General features: G+C 42.3%; 1 long non-coding RNA gene across 1 annotated transcript in view; it reads right to left on the reverse strand.

Annotated features, from left to right (window-relative positions):
* Positions 1-369: 369 nt before the first annotated feature.
* Positions 370-22,580, reverse strand: part of LOC116660417 — a 41,606-nt gene continuing 19,395 nt past the window's right edge. The window contains exons 3-8 of the long non-coding RNA XR_004315916.1: positions 10,452-10,579; positions 9,254-9,393; positions 1,821-1,925; positions 1,564-1,636; positions 1,056-1,268; positions 370-575 (exon numbers count right to left, since the gene is read on the reverse strand). This is a non-coding gene — a long non-coding RNA (uncharacterized LOC116660417). The remainder of the gene's footprint in view (positions 576-1,055; positions 1,269-1,563; positions 1,637-1,820; positions 1,926-9,253; positions 9,394-10,451; positions 10,580-22,580) is intronic.

Genomic DNA, 22,580 nt, shown 5'->3' on the forward strand with positions numbered 1-22,580 from the left:
AATCACAACCATGACTTTGACATTCCTAGTTTCTTTGGTCCAATTACTAATTACTGTAAATCTCATTTAGATTTGCCTGTGTATTTCCTCATCAACAAGTAACAGCTTTTGATCTCTATCCTCTGTGGAATCGCATGGAGACGGAGAGAGAAGGAATGGGAAAGGGTGAAATAAAACAGAAAATGGAAAGTATAAAAAGATTTGCTTCTGTATATTTTGAATTCTTGAATTCACAAAGAGATTTGGTTTTCTTGAGGATTAAAAAAACTGGCAACTCAATGGTCCACAAATTGACTTTTTCATTTCATTCACTGTATTTTACATAATTTTTTTTCTCCTTAGTAATATAAAACAGTTTCTAGCTTGGTCCCCAAATTCCCTAGTGGTATGTGTCCCCTGGTCCGCCATCTGTAGGAGCAGAGACAAGGGAGCCGGGAAGGAGTGAGGCACGAGTCTGCAGCACAGTAAGCTTCCAGCAGCACGAGACGGACAGCTCGTGCAAGCAAGAGTGCAATGGGCTCTTCACCGCTGAGGAGTCCTGACCCCCTGTCTAGGGGTCACTGTCAGCTTTGAGCCTTTGGAAGTAGAAATTTCCATTACCTTTTCCACTTAGCATGCTACCGTCCATACACCAAGTAGGCACAATGAATAAATGAACTGAAATTCTGTCCAATCAGGATAAAACTCAAACATGGCTTCCTCTTTGAAGCCTGCCTCGACCCCTACTCAGAAGCAACCTCTGATCCTTCCCTTCCCTGGAGTCCTGACAGGAGACATGGTTCCTGGTGTTGCCCAATCCAGGGCCCACCCTAAGCCCTTTACGAGAGTGTAAGGTTGTGGGAAATTGTATCTCCCACCGTTGGCTGCTCTTATGTATTTGATCCCACCCCACATGCTCTTCTTACAATATGACTGACATTTTTCCCACCCAGAGATGGGGCTGTGGGAGGTTATGTCCCCTCCTCCTGACTTAGGGCAGTGTGGCTGAAGGGTGGCTTCTGGGCTAGATCATAGAAAGGGGAGTGCTCCTTCCCCCCACCCCCCTGTGATCTTACCCTCAGAACCCAGAGCTGGTTTTGTAACGAAGCCTAGGACGCTCCTAGATCTGTGACCAACGGCCAGCATCAACACCTGACCTGTGTGAATGAATCTTCTGGTGATTTCAATCACCAGCCTTTGAGTCTTCTTCCAAAAGAGGCCCCCGGCATTGAGGAGGAGAGATCCACACGTCTCCGCCATGTCCTGCCTGATTTCCTGATGCACAGATGCTTTGAGAGATAATAAATGACTATTGTTGTTTTAAGTCATTAAGTTTTTAGTGACCTCATTATGTACCTAGAAATAGACAACTAGCACACAGGTACCTGAGGGTCCATGTATACATGTGTTTTCCATCTTTCCTCCTCTTATCCTAACTCTTAAACTCTGTAGCATTTAGAGCAAGGATTTGCACATAGAATAGAAATTGTGTTTCTTTAAATAATTATAAGGATTAAATAAGATCACACAGATGAAACGACCTAGCTGAGTGCTCAGTAATAGGAAGTAATCAGTAAACATTACCTGAACAAATTGCTGAATGAACCAACCTTCTTTCCTTTTTTAAAAATTTCTTTCTTCTTCTGAAATTTCCCAGCTTTATTGAGAGATAAGAAATAGACACATAACATTGTATAAATTTAAGGTGTACAGTATATAAATTTAAGGTGCTAAACATATATTGCAAAATGATAATCATTTATGGTTATGATATTTATGGCCTGTTTGTTAAATAGTTAAAGGTGCAGCTGCAGAAGGTAATCATGACTTGGACAGCTCACCTGGTCTGAGGGATGGGTCCTGATGGTTGACTGTAGACTCCGTCCTCTCCAAAGTGCATTCATAACGAGCAGATCAGCCTCCCGAATCCAGGACGTTCTTCTATTCTGTTAAGAACATAGTCTGTGCTAGTGCCTTTCTCCTTTTCTTTTCTATCTTTCTTTCTTTTTTGCAGTAGACACTGTCTTCATGAATACTGCAAGTCCCTTTGTGTGTAACTGTAGACCTGGTGTTGGGAAACCCGGAGGCTTAGTTTCTCTGCACCCTTCTCAGTTGCCTTCCAAATGAGGGTGTTGAATAAAGTTAGTTTAAAAATTCTTGCCTGCTATATTATTCCATCTCTTTGGCATATGGAGCTGCATGATAAATCTGCATAGAAAAAGGAGACTACACAAGAATTACAAGGTAAATTCAAAAGAATCAATCTATATGTCCTTTAGGTTAATTAAAATATTGTTGTGACTTATAAAAACTCCATCTGATTCAGAGCTAATCCTTAAAAAATTTTTATGAAATCTTGGTGAACTGAACTAGAGAGTAAAATATCACAAACCACATGATTCACAGACGAAGTAGAAGCCTAATGCATCGTTGCCATGTTCATCAAACCTCTGCATAATTTTTAGAAATAATAAAATGTGAAACTTGATGAGGTCACCACTGCAAATGCACTCCTAGATTTTGTGCATATAGTTCTGAGAAATTTGTAGTATGATGCTACAGTTATATAATGGAAAATTTTCTCCCCAAAATAATGATTATGATTACGAATGCTAAGTGTTTGCATGAAGGAGATGTTTACTTGTTGACTGAATTACATTTATTGGAAAATAATTAGCAAAATAAATGATAACAGAATGACACTACAGTCATGAAATAACTGAGATGCCCAGCAGTTAAACTGCTAAGATGACCAGCTAGAAATCAGGCAATGAAGAAGGAAAAGTGATAAGTTCTCTTAGGGTGAAAACTTTTTCATGGGGAAATTGAGTGACAACCATTTACAGTTTGGTTTTGCAAAAGCTTCAGGCTATGCAGTGTGCAAAGGTGAAGCCAGAATTTCAAGTCTGGAAAGAGACATTCGATACCGAGAGACATCATACTGTTACTAGAGTGGCCTATTTATGCATGGATACTGGTTACTTCTACTGGATTGGGTCTAGGAGTTAATATTTCTGAGATTTTTATGCTTTAAATAAAGTGTGTGGCTATAGGAAAGGGATTCCTTTTGTTCTGAAACTTTTCTTAACGATTTCATTTTCTTTCACCTTCTTTCTCTCTCCTTCCCTCTCTCTCTCTCACAGAAGAACGTTCTTTCTTGTTCAAGCTGAAGCATTGAGGTGAGTTATGGAATACAGAGTGCTGATTAATTTACAATAGTTTGAAGTTTCTTTCTGCTGTTAATTATATTTTTTATCATATTCATCAAAATGAAGAAATATTATGCAAAATAACAGGCTTTTTTACTCTTGGTCTTGTGGACTAGATAATGATGACGTATTGGTGTTAATTTCATTATGTAGATGGTGGTGCTGTGATTATATAGTGTCCTTGTATTTTAAGAATACCCATAAAAATATTTAGAGCATCATATTTGTATTCTCAATTAGTTCAGGAAAAATTTATGTATATGTGTGTACGTATGAGAGAGAGACAGACAGAGATAAAGAAATGAGAATGCAAATGTGTAGCCTATTTACAGTTGGGGAAACTGAGTAAAAGGTATATGGGAATCTTTATACTATTATAAGTTTTTTTTTAATAAGTTTGGGTTTTTTTTAAGTTAAGAAAGCAACAAAAATGTTTTCCACAATATTCTCCATAGCTTTCACTTTTTTGGTGGAAGAAAAGCCAAGATAAAATCTTTAAGTTTGCCAATTATTTCTTCTTCCTACTCAAATCTACTGTTGAGCCTCCCTAGTTAATTTTTCTTTTCTTTTCCACTCAAGAATTTCTATTTTTTTTTAAATATTTTTGTCCCTTTATATATATTTTCTATTTCGGGATACATTGTTCTCGTCTCTTTTAGTTCTTTTTTTTTTTCTTTTTCTTAACTTTTTTTTTATTGAGTTATAGTTATTTTACAATGTTGTGTCAAATTCCAGTGTAGAGCACAATTTTTCAGTTACACATGAACAGCCATATATTCGTTGTCACATTTTTTTTCACTGTGAGCTACCACAAGATCTTGTGTATATTACCCTGTGCTGTACAGTATAATCTTGTTTATTCTTTTAGTTCTTTAAACATGATTTCCTTTAGTTCAATCTAGCTAATGATTGAACAAAGATTAACCTAAATACCTGGAATCAGTAAGAATCTCATTCTTTACTGAGCTATACTATGTGTGTGTTAGGGAAAGCCCTCGACATTCTGCCAGTCAGTTTATAACTCTGCCTTAGCCTTCACTTCCTCCTTGCCCAGAGGCTCAGGGTCATGCACAGGTGAGAGCTTAGGGCTTTCTCAGTTCTTTACCCAGCATCCACAGACCCCTAGTCATGAGCATGGTCTCTTAGATTTCCAGGAATATGTCAGGTTCAGATTTCCAGGAATACGTCAGAGCTTATCAACACCCCTATGGACTTTGCACCAACTTTCCTGTGCTTTTTTGCTCTATTTAGGCTCTCAATGGATTAGGTGATGCCCAACCACATTGGTGAGGATGATCTTTACTCAGTCTTCCAATCCAAATGCTGTTCTCTTCCAGAAACGCCCTCACAGACATACCCAGAAATAATGTTTTACCAGCTGTCTGAGCATCCTTTAGCTAAGCCAAGTTGACACATAAAATTAACCCATTACAGAGTAACAAAATATTATTTTAATGGTACTAACTAGTTTTAAAATTATTCTCCACACATATCGAGATGATTACTATACCTCCCGCCCCCCAAAACTGGAAAATACCAAGTGTTGGCAAGAATGTGGAGAAACTGGAACACTTGTGTGCTGTTGGTGGGAATGTAAAATGGTGCAGCTGCTGTGGAAAACAGTATGGTGATTCCGCAAATGATTAAAAACAGAATCACCCTATGATACAGCAATCCCACTTCTGGGTATATACCAAAAGAATTAAAAGAACATTCTTCAAGAGATATCTTCATAGCGTCACTATTCACAGTAGCCAAAAGGCAAAAGCAACACAAGTCTCCACGGATGGATGAATGGATGTACAAAATGTGGCAGACACATAAGATGGGGTATTTATTATTCAGCCTTAAAAGTAAAGGATATTCTGATGTATGTTACAACATGGATGAACCCCGAGGACATTACACGAGGTGAAATTAGCCAGTCACAAGAAGACAAATACTATATGACTGCACTTCTATGAGGTAACTGGATTATTCAAATGCACAGAGACAAAAAGTAGATGGTGGCTGCCAAGGGCTGTGGGTGGGGGGCTGGGAAGACTGGGAAGTTGTTACTTACTGGATACAGAGTTTCAGTTTTACAAGATTGGAGACTGGCTGCACAACAATGCGAATATACTTAATATTGAACTGTACACTTAAAAATTGTTAAAATGGTAAATTTTATGTTGAGTATATTTCACAACAATAAAAATAAAGCACTCTCATTTGTATGAGTGTGTGTGTGTGTGTGTGTGTGTGTGTGTGTGTGTGTGTGTGTGCTGTAACTGTTTTATGAGATTTGCAGGAAGGGAGAAATGACACATTTTATTCGTATTCAGAAAGGGTAACTAATTTGCCGCAATTCAGACAGTCCTGAGTGTGCTGGGATGGAGGCAGAGGACCAGGGATGAACATTTATAATGCCCCCTATAGCACTGGAGAGAGTATATTGTCCACGTATGTTAGATATGTTAGTTTCTTTTCATTTGGAAGAGGTAAATAATTTGCCCAAGATCAAAGACCTAGGAACAAGCGAAAGCTTGAGACTGAGGTCCGCTTGACTCCAAGGCACAGACAATTCATACAGTTCCAGATTCAATATTGCCTGGATTAGGGTATGACTGATATTAGGGTACAAACCCTGACCCCACAGCTTCATAGGTGGGACAACACCACAATGCAATCTAGGTTCCAAGACACCCATTTCCCCAGGGTTCAGGCTACGCTTGAGTTTTCCGAGACAGCAGCTTTGCTCTGTTCCTTCCCTTTCCTTATGGTGACGCTTCCCACCCCTTCCCGGTGCTTCCTGAAGAGCACGCCCTCAGTAAATCCAATGCAGCTGAATTTTGTCCTTGGTTCTGCTTCTAGGAAACTCAACCCAAGACACTGCCAGCAGCAGAAGTATGCTGGGAGTCAGTAAGAGTGGGACACTGGAGTTGCATTAGCCACTGGCTGGCCGTGAGGACCTGTTCCTGGTGGTAGGGGAGACACTGATGCTCCCCAGAAGGCTGCAGTGGTGTCGTTGCTAAGATGTTGCTGCGACAAATGTGGTGAACGGCAGCAAGATACAGCGGAAGGAGAGGTGGCTCTGTGCTATCTCTGTGGAATCTGGAAAGTATGAGGGGAGCAGACATACAGAGGCGGCGGAGCCAGGTAGCTGTTGCTGGATCCTGGCGCACGGAAGGAAAAACATGGCAGGCTCAGCTTGGTTCATCTCAGTTTTTAAAGTCAAGTGTGAGGATCAGCAGGTCTCCTTAGGTAGAGAGAGAAACTGGCCAGGCAATTTCTAAGTTCATCTGATAACTCTGTATTTCTACTAGTTACTGTGTTTTATAATTTACCCTGCACATACATTTGCATTAAACTATTGTGGACTGAATGTGTGTGTCCCCCCCAAATACATGCGCTGAAGCCCTAACCCCCAGTGCAATGGTATTTGGAGGTAGGACTTTGTGGAGGTAATTATGTTTTGATGAGGTCATGAAGGTGGGACTCACATGATGAGATTAGTGTCCTTCTAAGAAGAGAAAGAGACCAGAGTGGTCACGGTCTCCCTCTCCCTCCCTCTCTCTCTCTTTCTTCTCTCTTCTCTCCCTCTCTCCCTGCCCTGGGAGGACACAGCGAGAAAGCAGCTATCTGAAAGCCGGGAGAGCTCCCACCAGGAACCAAACCCTGGTAGCCAGACCCTGATCTTGGACTACCCAGCCTCCAGAACTGTGAGAAAGTAACTGTCTGTGGTTTAAACCGCCCAACCCATGAGCTAAGACATCTACCTGCCTCTTCTCTTTACTTCAGATGCCAAGGCAAATCTTCCTGCATTTTCCCACAGCCCACCCACTGGCTTAAAAAGGAGTTACCAGTCCCTCGGTCACACAAGAAACTCGGTGATTCATCCCCACTCCTGAGAAGCAGGGTGCTGGAGTGAGGATATCCCGGGATGTACAGTCAGCAGAAGTGACCCCGCAGAATCACGTCTCTGACTTTGGTCTGCTCATCTCTGAAATGGGAGAATAAGAACTCCTGCCCCACCAGCTGTTTCTGAGATTCAAGCACAGTTATTTTCATTATAAAAGGGAGATACTAGTCCACGATTCTGTTTATGATGACTTTTGAAAAACAGAAACACACATACATAAAACAAGGTTTTTACAAACGGACATGAGACAAAGGAAGGCGAATGAATTTTCTTCCCAGGATTAGATTAGAGAATGAAAATCCCTAACGCTGACCCTGTGGCTTCAGTCACTTATTTTATGGATCTCTGTCTTGTTCAGGTTGTGTTTTTTTTTTTTTTTCTTTCACTGTCATTTAATTTTCAGAAATAGGATTATCGCATGGAAATGAACTAAAGCATGAAATCAACCATGTCTTCATGACTGACCAGAACAGGGCAATCGAAAGAAAAAGGGAAGTGAGCGTCAGGGGAGAGATAAGAGGAGGGTGGAAGTGGAGAGGGTGCAGTGTGGTCTTGATTTCTTACCCTCCTTTCAACATGCATTGTTTAACTGTCAGTGTATGAACGGAAAAAGTAGTTAGAAAAAATTTTCTCAAGAAGCCATTGTGAGAAAAATGTGCTGTTTCATTTCAGCTAAGAAATCAAGAGTTCAAAAGGCATCTTCATATGCAAATTGAGACATCTCTGACATCCGAGAGTGACTTGCAAACATCCTGCTCTGGCTTGTCTCCCAAGGTGGACAACATATTGGTGACAAATGACATCTCTTCCACTTTCCATGAACACATTTTATTCTAAAATTCACCCCCACTTCAACTCTCCCTTACTTCCAATTACCAGCTGTTGTGGACTGTGTTTCTCAGTTCAATATGATTTATTTACCTTTGTCACAAAACTCAGATGTAGATTTAAGGGGCATCCCTTATATAAGTTTATGTTAGGTTCACCTAACATCTTCTTATTACGGTACTGGAAACCTTCACCTTTTCCTCTCCACTTGGGGATAAAAGAAAGCATTTTGGTTATCATATCCCATTGCTTATGTTTCTGTGCTCATATCAACTAGCAACAAAGATGGTGGTTGTCCATACCTGGTCTCTGAGACAAACAAAACCTAGTAGACTTAAGAGAAACTTTATATAGTGTTACAAATACAAAATATATTGGGTACATGGAAGCTATAGCTTGAGTTATGAATTGATTAATTAAAATACCCAAAGGGGATGATGATAGAGCTTGCAAATGTTAGAGATAAATAGATTTAGAAGTTCTGTTAATAATTATCCAAGCTTGGAGCTGGGAAGAAAAAGATGCAATTGTCAGCCTGTGTATGGAGTTTTTTCAGCATAAGGTATTGTTATATTTTCTTCCCCACAAAGAGAGAGATAAGTACAGGGCTTATTAAGCAAGTGTGCTTTGGCTTAGAAGGATACGATGGATGACAGAAAACTCTGTACTGACTAGAGAAATATTTTGATTTCCATTGCTGCCAAATCTTTTCTTCCCAAGCATACTGGAAAACTTTCTGCCTTTGGGGACAAAGACCAGTGGACTAGAAAACTAGTCTTTCTCTGACAGACAGAGGTTCAAGTGTAGCAGAGGGGATGGGGGGGAGGGTGCACTGCAAGAAGCCTTAGAAGGGCAGCCAGGAGGTGGGGCTTCTGTCTTGCACATCTGACTTGCCCACATTCTGCCTGAGGTCTAAGTAGACACTAAAACTTCCCCCAAGCAACAAGCCCAAGACTAAATATGTCTCCCTGGTCAGGCACAGACTCAAGATGAGAAAACAAACAACCCTGACTTCTCACGCATCGTCAGTCTTAGCTGTGCTGAGGAAGAAGTCTCAGGTCATGAAACTGTCATTTGAAGACCAGGGGAGGGGCGATTTCTCTTTGTCCCTTTGTCCAATCACCCAAATAAATAGGTCCTGTTTTTTTCTTTTCTGTACTCAGTATTAAAGTAAAGATATTGTATTGATTTAGCCTTGAGATGGGATAATGGAGGATTGGAACAAGCTGTAACATTTTCACGTGAATTCAAGAGTCAAGTTAGTCATGCTTTCATTTTCAGGTGGTACATCATATCTTGCAGGCAGTGGAAATGATCATATTTCATTTCCACTTACCAAATGATTCAGTATCCTTAACATCACTTTCCAGAGAGGATTTTGAATCAGGGACAAGTTTTACCACTTTTCTGCTCTTGCTCCTTGGAGAATTTGCAATCTAGTGAAGCTGGATGGAACGCCTAAATTCAGAGCAGTCACTGAAAATAAATAGATGTAAAATTCACCAAGTGAGCACAGAGAACAGAGAACTGCCTAAAACCTTTGTTTTTGCTATATACAATTACATTTAAAAAAAATTCTAGAACTTAAAAAAAGTCATCACACCCAAAGGGTAGCCAATTTAGTTCAGAGAAATCCGGATGAACTGTAGAGTCTGAATTTCATTTTATTTTTCCAATGTCCTAAGTCATAGAATTTCATCACCTCCTCAATTAACCTTGCATCAAAAGGGAGATAAATCCTTTGGGAAGCAGGTTTTCAGGACTTCCCTGCATTAATGCCTTTGAATTCACATCCAGATTGTTTGTTGTTGGAATTCAGATATTCAGGGGTTGACAAAAAAAAAAAAAGCCTGCTTCCTCGGATACACGCTTCTCAAGGGCATTCATAGTAATCGTCAAACAATTGCACCAAAACCTCACTTGGGATGGAAGCTACATATTAAAAAAAGAAATTAATGAAGAACATCATGTTTTCTTTTTCCTCTAAAGTTTCTCATCACTTTTCTCATCACATGTAGGGTTTCAAAAATAATAAGAAAAATAACCAAAGAGTAATAACAGTGCCAGGGACACCACCATATCTCTCTAAGCCTTTCTGCCTGCTTCTTTTCCAGACGCAGGTGGACAGTGAGAGGTGGCAGTTATTCAGAGGCCTGAAGTTTTTGCTTCCTCTTTTTAAAGAGTTCACTACTTTTGGGGGGAGGGTATAGCTCAGTGGTAGAGTGCATGCTTAGCATGCATGAGGTCCTGGGTTCAATCCCCAGTACCTCCTCCAAATATAAACAAATAAATAAACCCAATTACTTCCCCCTCATAAAACAAACAAACAAAAGAGTTTACTACTTAAACCCTGAACCTTAGTTTCAGGAAGCCAATGATGAAATCTGTTGAGCAATGAGTTTCTTCCTCTCCGCCTCTCCTAACTTTCTGGTTCATTTAATCTCAGGGATATCTTTGAGGGCGGGGCATTGACTTTGGTGAACCTCATAGCAATCACTCAAACCCATGGTTTCCTATTTAAATTCTTTCCTCACCTTGTCCTTTTCTACAGAATGTCTTGCCCTCCAGGAAGCAGCGAGACCTCAGTCCTTCGAATGCACAGGACCACGCTGTCTTGAGGCATTTCAGGTCCCCACCTCGTAGCCATGTGACTGGTTCTGTCCTGGAACGAGATGGTCTTTTACCCCTCGAGTGATTCCCCAAGGCCCTCTCATCAGAAATCCTGCTGCTTTGTCACTGTGATGTTTTCAGAGCCCAAACAGAGTTTCCCATTTTATCTGAAATATCAGAGGAGGGTAGGTCCCCCACCTGCAGATAAAAGATAGGCCTTTTACAAGAGTTGGAGGCATGGTTCTTCAGTTCTCTTACAGGGAATGACTACCTGAAGGAAAGAAAAAAGAGGTTTGGAGGTGATTACCAAGAAAAGGACCCCTGTTTTCCTGCCCACAGCACTCCTGGGATACAGTTGGTATCTCTCCACCTCAAGTTTCATTCCTTTTGGGTGTTTCACTTCCCGCCCCCCCCCCCCCCCGAAGGTACACAGAATCCCTTCCGACCTTGTTGAAGAATCTGGTCCTAAACCCCTGAATGACAGCACAGCCAGGCTGTCGTCTGGTTCAGAGCCTGTGCCCTCAGGAGGGAGGTGGCTGTGGTGGCCTGAATTCGGAAAGGTGTCAGGAAGGAGGTGGTATTTGAGTTGGGCTTAAAATGAACTTGAGTGGTGAGGCACCCGAGAGTCAGGGGAGAGGAGAATGCGAGCGGAAGGAACGTAGCTGGAGAGGACCAAGGTCAGGCTTTCTGGGTACAAGGATGGAAGGTACAAGAGGTCGGCCTGGCCCAGGCTTCATGGAAGGCAGCTGTGAGGGACGTGGTTGTGAGGGAGGATTGTAGACAGGTCCCTGAAGATTCTCCCTGCTCGGCAGAGGAGAGTCAGCACTGTATTCCTTGGGCACTGGGGAGCCATTGAAGAATTCTGAGCGGGGTGTGATAGTAAAATAGTCCTTCATGAAAATGAATTTGGTAGCTGTGGGTAGGATGGTTTGGAGGGTGGTGATGGGTGGTGGTTACAAAGCAAGTGCCTTGGCTTTGGTAATAAGAATTAAGGGTCTTGAAGGACTAGTGGTTACCAGTGGGGAGAGGGAAGGGGGAGGGGCAAGATGGAGGTGGAGGATTAAGAGGTACAAGCTATCAGGTATAAAATAAGCTACAAGGTTGTGTAGTACAACATGGGGAATAGAGCCAGTATTTTATAATCACTATAAATGGAGTATAACCTTTAAAAATTGTGAATTACTATATTGTATACCTGTAACATATAATATTGTACATCAACTATACTTCAATTTAAAAAATATGATGTTGTAAAATAAATGCACAAATAAATTTTTAAAATGAAAAAAAAAAAAAAAAAAAGAGAATTAAGGGGCTCGACTTGAAAAAGAGCCATGAGGATGGAGAGATGGGGACAAACACTGAGAATGTGGTCTCATTAGGAAGAAGTAATTGGATGGATTGGCAGGGGCCAAGGAAGAGGAAGAAGACAAAGGTGTATCCAAGGTTCTAAGCCTGAGTGACTGCAAGAATGGCGATCCCATAAACAGAAATCAGGAACGCGGGCAGAGAGGGTCTGGGAGCTGGGACGCTTGAGAGAGATGTTATAGCTACTGTGGATGGAGCTTTACAGACATTTTAGATTAAGAACAACAGCAAAAGTTTGGCCAGGTTTTGAACTCCAAAGGAGGAGAGGATTGAAATACTGCAGAGAATTGTGAAGAATAATTCAGAGGAAAATGCCCACCTTGTCACATTTGGAAGGAAGGTTAATTTTTAAATGCTCTCAATCCATTTGGCTTGGGTAGGTAAACATCTTCCTAGAAAATCTCTCAGGAAATTGACTTTATAGCTTCTTATATAATCCTTCAATATTTACTTTCTGGCAAGGAAATTCCATGCCCCATGAAAGGATCCCTTGTGTTTACTACTACAACTAAATAAAAATAAATGCCAAACAAGGTGGCTCTTAAAAGTTAAGAAAAAAAAATTACACCAAAGCACTCCTATTAATATTTTATTAAGGAAATCGCACTATTTACTTCTAAACAAGGGTGAATTATCTCTATCAAAGCACTTTTTATTGCAAAACAATTAATTTATTCCCCCCTCCCACCTCCAGGTCTCCCAAAGGTCGTAGTTATAACTGAACAAGCCTGCTGCAGAAAACACAGAAACTGCTGGAAGTGTTATTTTCAGCTCTTTTGAAAAAAATCATGACCAAAAATTTTTGCGGGTTTATCAGTTAGTGTTAACGTTAGGTTGCTTTTGTAATCGCCTTTCTAAAGTATTTATTTAGAGGACATAGGGAGAGGGAGGAGGGTATAGCTTAGGGGCAGAGTGCATGCTTTGCACGCACAAGGTCCTGGGTTCAATCCCCAGTACCTCCACCAAAAGTAAATAAGCAAGCCTAATTACCTTCCCCCACAAAAAAATTAAAAAGAAGAAGAAGAAATAGAGTACATGGAGCTATACACCATTCCATACCCAACGCTTTAACAGGGACTTCACACTTCTTACAAAGGCAGTGATTCTTCGAGCTCATGTTTAGTATATACCTGTCAAATGCTCGACAGGAATTATGTCACGTGTCTTTTCGACAACTGGCGGAAGAGGGTTACCACTGCGGTCCATCTGTGTCATTTGAAGCTTCTGTATCTGCCGATTCACTTGCTCAAATGTCCTTATCATCCCGCAGGGGTACTCACCGCACTTTCGCGGTCATTCGCGGACACGCACCTGTGTGGAGCAGGCGGAAGTTTGCTTGCTTGATGCCCCTGCTCCCAGGGGACACTCTGATCACCTTGTTTCAGCCCCACAAGTAAACAGGTGTCCTTTGTGGGGGGTCTCCCTAGTGCTGCCTCTGCATTTTCGTGCTTTGCGTTGGTGATCCGGTTGTTTGAAACGGCCCCCAAGCACAGCGCTGCGGCCTGCGCCTGAGTGCTAGCAGGTGGCGGTGGGCCTCGTGGGGAGAGCCCGCGTGTCAGGTCAGCTTCGCTCAGGCCTGACTTACAGGGTGCAAGGCTGCGAGTTCAGTGTTAACCAGTCAACGACAACGTAGATTCAACAAGGCCGGGTGTTGATGGGTTCACTCCTGTGACCAGAGGAACCGAACCCGTGTCTCCCGTAGGGCTAACGGCTCCAAGCTCACGAATTCAGTGTTTGCAGCGACTGCTTAGAGCATAACCACCGTGAAGGCGAGGATCCTGCGGTGTCTGCGTCTGGGAGACGCGGGCGCCCGGGGGGTGGCCCGCGCTTAAGCGCCGCGCCGCGATTCCGCTCCGTTCGGTGCAACGGCTCTGATACTCTGCCGCCTCCAAAAACCAGTGTAAAATGGTTCTTCTGCTCCTCCCCACGGCCTCCCGTGGTTTGTATTTTCTACTGCGACCATTTGCATTCTGAGGACGCTGTCTTCCGCTTGGAGTCTGAGATGCCTCACTTCCTGCCGGCACTGGTACCCAGCCCTGGGCTCTCCGCCCCCGAAGGCGCCGGCACCCACTCTGCTGGGTCCCCCGGGCACGCGTGTCCCCGGCACCTGGACGCGTGGGCCACAGGCTGTCCGGGCGGAAGGAAGGTCAGTCCGTGAACACGGTCAAAGGAACTGTCACCCTTAGTCCTCATGCCCAGGAATTCTGAGCGCAACACCAGCAGGAAACTGTTCTGCCTACATGTTCCTCCTTGGCCAACACTTTTATTCCTTGGCTGTTTGCTTTAATCCACCCGCCACAGTATATACTCATCCAAAACTTCCTGAGAAAAACGTATCTGTTTTCAACCACTTAAGGGAACTGGAGCATTATAATGTGTGAACACAAAAGTAGCGACAGCACGCATTTCCGTTTAACAGAATACAAAGTCAACACGCACCTTAGTTTGCAAACCTTTGCTCTCAAATAGCTCGGAGCTTCCAGGACTGGCATCTGAGCTCCTAAATTTACTTTGTTATTCTGGAAATTACTTTTTTTTTCCCCTGAATATAAAACTAATACATATTTATTGCAGATTATTTGGAAAATACATAAAAGCAGAGATAAGACTAGAGAAGGGCACCACTAATCCCGTTCCTCACGTATCATTCCTCTTAGTGTTGGGGCGTGTGTCTCTTCAGTTTTTCTCTCCCTTACAGTTTATATAGTACAAAATGGTGCATTCCAACCCTTTTCACTGAATGCTATGCTATAAATATTTTTCTATGTCTTTAGAGACAGTTATTACAATCAAATGATAGCAAAATAAGGTAGTGCATGGGTTCCCCATAAATTATTTAAAGATTTCATATAGCTGTATATTCAGGTGGCTTGCTTATTTTTCTTTATATTATAAAACAACTCTACAATAAGAATCCTTGTAGCTAAATCCTTGCACAAATCTCTAGTTATTTTCTTTGGAAAAATTATTAGAAATGAAATTGGTAGATCAACAAAATGCAGATTTTTGAGGCCTTTGAAAGACTCACACCCAGCAGCAGTGTAAATATTGGTTAGCATCCAAACATCTTTTACTCTTTAACTGAAGTTCCTGTATGCCAGCAAATATATTAGCAGTACAGTGGGCAGGTAGGGAGAGGCCTAGGGAAATAAACTTCAAGGATGATGTTTTGGACTAAGATCACTACCTGTTAAATCATCCAAGTATTGATAGCAGAAAGACGAACCAGACTGAATGTGTGTGCAGACGTCTCTGACAGCTGTCCTAAGGGGCCCATTTTCCCCCACAGCATGTTCCAGACCGTCCTGACTTAGGATGTGTACTTGAACTTGCCTGGAATAGTTGCTATAATGGGACAGTGACTTTCGAACAGCTTATACTCAGGACCTCTCCTTTAACTGGCCAAATTCCCAAACAACACTCATCTAGAGATCAGAACACTTAGGAATAAAGTAACTTCTGCAGGTGCAATTGCTGCAGGGTAGAGCTGCACTGGGTAAGCTCTCGATAGTGATGAAATAGAATCATTTACTACAGAAGATTTGTACCTGCAGCTGCTTGAATCTATTTCCATCTCTTGGAAAGACAGCCATTGTGTCATCCATGTATGAAATCATTGGCTAACTTTTAACCATTATGGCAAGAGAAAACCACTATCACCATCACCACCGCATCAGTCTTTCTGCTTAGAGAGTAATTAACGATCGATTCTTAGGACAAGCAAGATATGTATTGTTTACATCTAGCAGTAAAGAAATAGGCGCCCGCAGCTCTGCCTACCATAATGTGAATGTGAAATGAATTAGATCCAATAGAACATTAGCCCTGATTTCTGTCAGATCAAAATTTCTTTCTGGGACCTGAACAAATCAGATGGCAGAGAGCACTGGCATTCTTCCTTTTCACCAAAGAAACTTGTATCATGCACGGTTTCCATTTATATGTGACCAAATTTGTCACAAAGGCAAGAATTTGGTCCTTTGTCTTCTGAGTAGCTGGTGGTGGCAGCGATGGTATTTACACTGGGAACTGTGCTTGCAGGGCAACTCACTCATGCACTGGCCAGCAACCCAAGTGCTGGCTGTCAGGGCATGCAATGCGGTATGGAGGGCTGTTTGTCTCTGAGGTTCCTCCCACCCCTTCTTGTTCTGTCTTCACTTTCTGTCCTTCCCACTTCCTGTCTCACAGTCTGAGTCGCAGACAAGAAAGATCTGATAAACTTTCAGTAAGTTGATAATGCTTATTACTCCTCCATGGCTATTCTGACTTTAAAGCAGAGCCACAAGAAGGCAGAGACCCTTAACAAAAGAGTGATTAATTTCCAATGCATGCTCCCCTGCCATTTCCAGATGTACGCACATGTTTATGGAGGTGTAGATTTATTTTGGTGGGAAGAGGGTGAGAAATGTCAGAATCAATCATAGAAGAATGCATCCTCTGTAATGCAGTTGTTTTTATCTGGCCCAAGGATTGTTGACTGATCTGACAAATTGTCAGTGTAAACAGTCACTTAGTTGGTGGAAGGCTCATTCCTTTTCCATTTATAGTTCTGTCTAACTCCATCCGTTCCCCTACTATTACAGGAGCAGAATTTAGAAGCTGTTAGTGATTTGATTACTATTCAAATCAGTGACTATTTTCTTGCATTGTTAAAAAAAAATTCTTCATGGTTCATTTCACCAAATTTCTGCTTGATTATCCTGGAAATGTTTGCATAACTCATTGTTTTCTTTTTGAACTAGGAAAAATATTGCTACTGTTCCTGCTCACTAGTGGAACACGTAGGGTTTTAGAAGCGATCAACAAGATAAGTGTATCTGGTCCTGTATTTATACTCCAGGGTATCCTGTTCTTTTAGAATTCAAGTTTCTTTTTAGGCACAAATATCTACTCATAAAAGGCAAAGAAAGATTGAAGAGACTGTATTCAAATAAACAGGAGCTTTTCTAGTGTGATTTCATGGTACATATCTTTTAAATTATTTTATGTGCTTTTATTTAGAAGAAAATTTTACTTTATCCTTTTGGTAATAGGTAGCATACATTAGAATCTACAGGACGCATTATCGTGTATTTTTGTCTTTCATTTTGTTTAGAGGGGTAAACTCTAAAAAGAAAAATACTTTCTTTGGTCTTTTAGGGCAGTTATTACTATGTATTGGACAGGGAAAAGTTCCATAGAGATTTTCAGTTTATTTGTTACCCAATTTTTAATGACTTCATTTTATTTCAGGAGCTTCTCTTTGGGTAGACCAAGCTACAAGGATTTTTCATCAGTGTGAGAAAATAGTTCAGTGCTGCAAAGGAGTACGTGCCTTGTAGCTTTTGTTGAGTTGGCCCAGAACAATTCAGGAGCTAAAATCCAGATAAAGGTAGTAAATATCACACAAGTCTCTGGCCAGAGGTTCTGTTTCTTAGGCTGTTTCTGAAGAAGTCATTTAATTTCTCAAGCTGCATCCACTGTTGCTCTGTTTTACTTTCTTTGATTCATTCTCTCCAAATACCAACAGTATTCACTGTACCAAGTTCCATTAACACAGTGACATCCTGCTGTTTTTGAAAATGGATCACAGCATTTAGAAAGGGCATTCACACCACCACCGCCATCAACACCATCATCACCAACATCATCAACGTGATTCTGGTTGGTTTCTTGGAGTAAGCTCATCTTTGTGGGATTTCACAGAGCAAAAGTGGAGTAAACATGCATTTCCCAGCCATGGTGTGGGATGTCTCCACAGTGGGCACAGATGCTGTGTGGAACGTGTCACAAGACCCAGTGGGAAAATCATTAGGCAGGCCCCCAGCATTCTGGAGTCACACCATTTCATGAGCAGCATAGGATTATATGCTTTTTGAAAAGCACCTCCTGGTGTGATCCGGGCTTTGGAACACCCGGTGACCATTCATCTGGTCTGTCCATCGTGAGATCCACAATCTGTCAAGATGGCAAATACATAGAAGCCTAGCTCCAGAGAAGACTATTCTTGGCAGCAGAGCAATTTCAAAGGAAAAGTAATTTTTAAGCCAGTTAAGGTATTATCTGGAATTTCAGCATCCAGATAAAGCCTGCGTATTTGGGATAAGCCTGCTTTGGGGGTTCAAGACTTGTAAAACTTTGCCCTGCCCTGTATTTTGAAGCAGAAAAAAAAAATCTTTATACAATTGGCCCTAAAGAGACAGCATCTTACCTTGACCTCTGGGGGTGTGGTGTTGCTACAGCTCAGGTCAAGAGCTTCCCTGGTTTTCGGTGGTAGGAGACAATCGCAGTGTGGCCCTGTAAGCTACATTCTTTCACCCCAGGCAACCAGACAGAAGAACCCGACTCCTGGATGCCGGATAAATAATCCAATGGCAAATGGAACATGACAGAGAGCAGGAATTGCCTCAGGCATCTTCCAAAGACTAATTATGCTTTTGGGAGACCTCTGCTTTTAGAGATTTCGGAAGCAAAATAATCAGTTTTTCTCATATTGAATTCCTGGTTTAAACAGTGGGTGACGTCATATTAGGAACTTGTATCTTTGCTTCAGGGAAGGCCTAGCTTTGCATTTCCTGGGGCTCCGATACCCTCCTGAACATCTGGTACACCCGCCTCCCCAGTTCCGCCGCTCAGCCTGCTCTCAGCTCTCCCGCTGTGCGCCTGCTGCGCCCTCCGTTCTCCCTGGGTCCTAACAGCTTCCAAGTCTTTGCTCTGTTGGAAATCCTCCCCTCTCATCCCTGTCTCCTGGTATCCAACCCATTCTTGAAGGTCTAGTTCAAATATCACTTCCTTGAAGAGACCTCCTCTGGTCCCCGAAACTAGGATCAGTCTCTCCTTGCCAAGATGACTCATAGCACACAGAACTCATCACGTTCAGTTGCGTTAACAAAACCTATTCAGTACAAGTGTATCTCCTTTTTGGAGTCACAAACTGAAGCAGGGACTCCTCCCCTCCCCTCCCTTCCCTCCCTCTCTCTGGTCCCCTCCCCTCCTGTGCACACAGCCTGTGCAGGTCCTTACTCCCTGGATGTCTACACTTAACACAGACCCCTACCACTAAGGGCTTAATTGTCTGCCCCCAACCCCACCCCATCCCTCAGCCAGACTGTAAACTTCAGGAGCGGTGGTGGTTCTGGAAGCATCTTGGGGGCCACTGGATCCAGTGTTCAAATCCGTGGAGGAGCGTATGACCCATGGGAGGCACTGAACACATACTTGTTGTTGCTTCATCACTCTGCACTTCCTTTCACAGTGTGTTAAAATGAACAACAATTTTTTCATTTGGGTCAAACTGCATTTACTAATAAACCTTTCCAATCTGTCAAGTGCTTTTGGAAATGAAACAATATTATTGTTGTCTCAGCCCAGCTCAGGGCTCCTAAAGCACAGACCAGGCACTGTTGTTAATGACTTAAGAAACGCGCTGGAAGATAACCACACTGTTGATGTAGTCGAGAGTGAACTTCTGTAGGCATTTGGCCTCTCTTGAGTCAGCAAAAGCCACAAGGTTGGACTAGAAGCAAGATCCACAAATGAACACAGGGTACTTTTCCAAGGTAACTTTCCCTTTAACAAAAGGATCTTTGGGAGCAACTTGTAATCCAATGTGTATTCCTATAACTTCTCAACATGTGAAAATCAGGAATTACAGCAAACTGAAAACTATCATGGGCCAACCTAAATACATTAGACATATGTACAATTTACACCTGTGGTTTTCTAATTCTGTGATTTGTAATAAAACTGTCAGGATGTGGTACGAGAGTTGGCAACGTGTTTCAGTGTAAACACTGCTAACTCAACCAGCTAGCTGTTCTGCAGAGGAAAATGGAACTTGGGACAACTTCGCCCGAACGGCGTGAACGCGGCGAGCTCCATCTTCTCGGCCTCCGTGAAACCCGATTCCCTAAGTTTAGAAACTGCTTACATAAAATAACACTAAATCTTAGATCTTCTCAGATGCGCCAACCCAAGATTGAACAACATCACGACTGACAGAAACCGGGGGAAAGGCTTCACCCTTCTTTAAAGTAGGTCTTTTCATGGAAATAAAATAGGGGCTTTTTTTTTTTCTGAGTTAAAATTTGGTTCAGTTTAATGTAGGGCTGCTGTTGGCTCACCATTCTCCCAGCTGCACAGCATCTTTGGAATGTTCTTAGAAACCAGGGACCAGGCTTCTTCACTCCCGCGAAGACACACGTTTGGAGTGGAGATTGTCTGCTGCCTGTGTTTAGAAGTCTGCAGGCCTCCCCTTTCCAGTTCCTTCCTAATTAATCACGCCTGACATTTTCCAAGAGAAGAACAATGAGGTTGAAATGCAATGAAAGCTGGTTGTGTGGATTTACACACTTTTACTCACTTACTCAGAATTAGGGTCATTTGGGGGAAAATTGCCCAAAATGAGCAAACACAGACAGCATTGTACGTGCTTCCTTTTCTCCTAAATAGTTGAACAATAACCTCCTCCCTGGCCCGCACAGGCTTTCCTACATTCATATCTATGTCTTGGCCCATTTTTGCAAACCTTCCACTTTTTAAAAAATTTTTTATTGAAGTGTGGTTGATTTACCATGTTAGTTTCAGATGTACAGCAAAGGGATTCAGTTACATGTATACATACATGTCTATATTTTCTTTTCAAATTCTCTTACATTCTCTTGTTTACCTATTTTATATATAGTCATGTGTGTCTGTGAATCCCCCCAAACCTTCCCCTTTTCAACTTTGGATCCATAATAACTCTTTTGACTCTGATCTTTAGATGATTTTGTGTGTAGTGATAAAAATGTTTGAACACATCACAACTTGATAAACGTCTTCATCACAGTTACACAAAGCAGTTATGGGTGGATTCTGGAGTCAAACTACGTAGATTCAAAACCCGACCCCCCAGTTTCCTAGCTGTGTGACCTATGGCAAGTTACTGACCCTCCAAGCTTTCGGGCACCACCTCTAAAATGGACCTAATAATTGAACCCATCTCTCAGGGTTGTTATGAGAAGAAACGAGATTGGGTTTGTAAATAGCTCAGCAGCGTCTGCTAGGCAGCAAGGGCTCAGCAACGTTAGCTCTTGTTTATATGTGGGTTATCATCACTGTGCAGTCTTCTAATTTTAAAAATTCCCCTGGAAATATCACCTCATTGAGCCCTTCATTATAATCGTAACTGGGCCATCCTAAGTTATCTCTGCCAGAGAGGTGCTTCAGGCCGCACCTTACAGAGCACTGATACTAATTCATTTCTTTTTAATTTATCAAGGGACCTCCATCAGCTACTAATTTAGCAGGGCCCACGTCTCCCGGTGTGTCCTTGAGCGGCGATTAGGAGATGGAGTACGGAGGGAGGGAAAACGCGAACTGCTTGGTCTCCCAGCTGTTCAACTTCTCGTTCTCCAGGACCGCTCTCAGCAGCAAGCAGGAGGCAGGAAAAAGTATGTTCTACGTTGGAAACTTGATTTAATGGGTTCTGCACACAGAACTTTCACTTTCAGCCCTGTCAAGCCCCAGATCCACGAAATACAACCTGTAAGGTCCTCAGTCCGTGGTGAGTGGCCTAGAGGTCAAAGGCAGTCTGGTTCGAGGGGAGATCTGATCTTGTTCAAAAGCGGCTCCTGCAGCCTGGCTTTAGACGAATGTGCCCCAGTGTCACCTGGGTTCTGGGGGGCAGGACCAGGGAGGTTAGTATTGGCCCCTTTGAAGCAGGGAGACAAAACCCTCTCCTTTCTTTCCTTGTTTCTTAATGTTTGATTTAGGCCGACTGAGGTGGCCGTCGTTGAGGTCACAGGTCCATTGGTTCCATGCATAGAAGGGCCGATTGTGGTGCGGCCCGTGGCCCGGGCAACACGACACTCAGCTCCTCCAGGGCTCAGGGGACAGGGACACCACTGCGGGGTCCAGGGTCTGTTTGCTGAAATTGGGAAGGAAAGGGCTACTTCCATCTTATTTGGGGTGGAAATTGTTCCTCTGCCTTGTTTTCCTCTATTTTAACTTGTTGACTTTTATTATAGTCAAGACTCATCGAGGGGATAAAAAATTCTAGAATCTTCAACGGTATTTATCAGAGACAATCATCTCAGGATAAATTCTTGTCTTCTCTCTTTATCTTGATTCAAAAAAAAAAATCACACACTATGTGCTTAAATTGAAACAGGTTTTTACAGCTGAAATCTTAATTCTGATGCTGAATAGTTGTTTTGCGTTGGTCCCTTAATATTTCTGACGTCTACTTCTGCAGGTAAAAAATGAGGGGCTTGGAACAGATGAGCTAAGAAGCCCCTGTCAGATTTTAAAACTTAATTTATAAAGGCATACATTTCCCCACCCCCCCGCTCCAGTCAGTCCCAGATAACGTGCTATTTTTCACAAACATTGCTGATATTGCATTGATTTTCGGTTGCCGATGAAACAGAGAACAATGTGACCCATTTAAAAGCTAACTCAAGAGAGAATATTACCCACTGGTTATCAGTCCTTCTATTTAGTCCTCTTGATAAAAACCGTATGATAGAAACATTTCTTTGCTGCTAAACTAGTAGCAGTCTAGACTGCATTTGGTAACACCATTCACACACTCTGTAGTAGCTCTGAACAATGATTTCCTATTTGTTGCCAATGCGGTTTGCTTGAGTTGAGAAGAAGGAGAAAATTCACTTTCACATTCACCTGTCCTGAAAGACTGCATAGTTAGAAAGACACATGGCTTC

This window comes from Camelus ferus, chromosome 29 (assembly GCF_009834535.1).
Source record: "Camelus ferus isolate YT-003-E chromosome 29, BCGSAC_Cfer_1.0, whole genome shotgun sequence".
NCBI lineage: Eukaryota > Metazoa > Chordata > Mammalia > Artiodactyla > Camelidae > Camelus > Camelus ferus.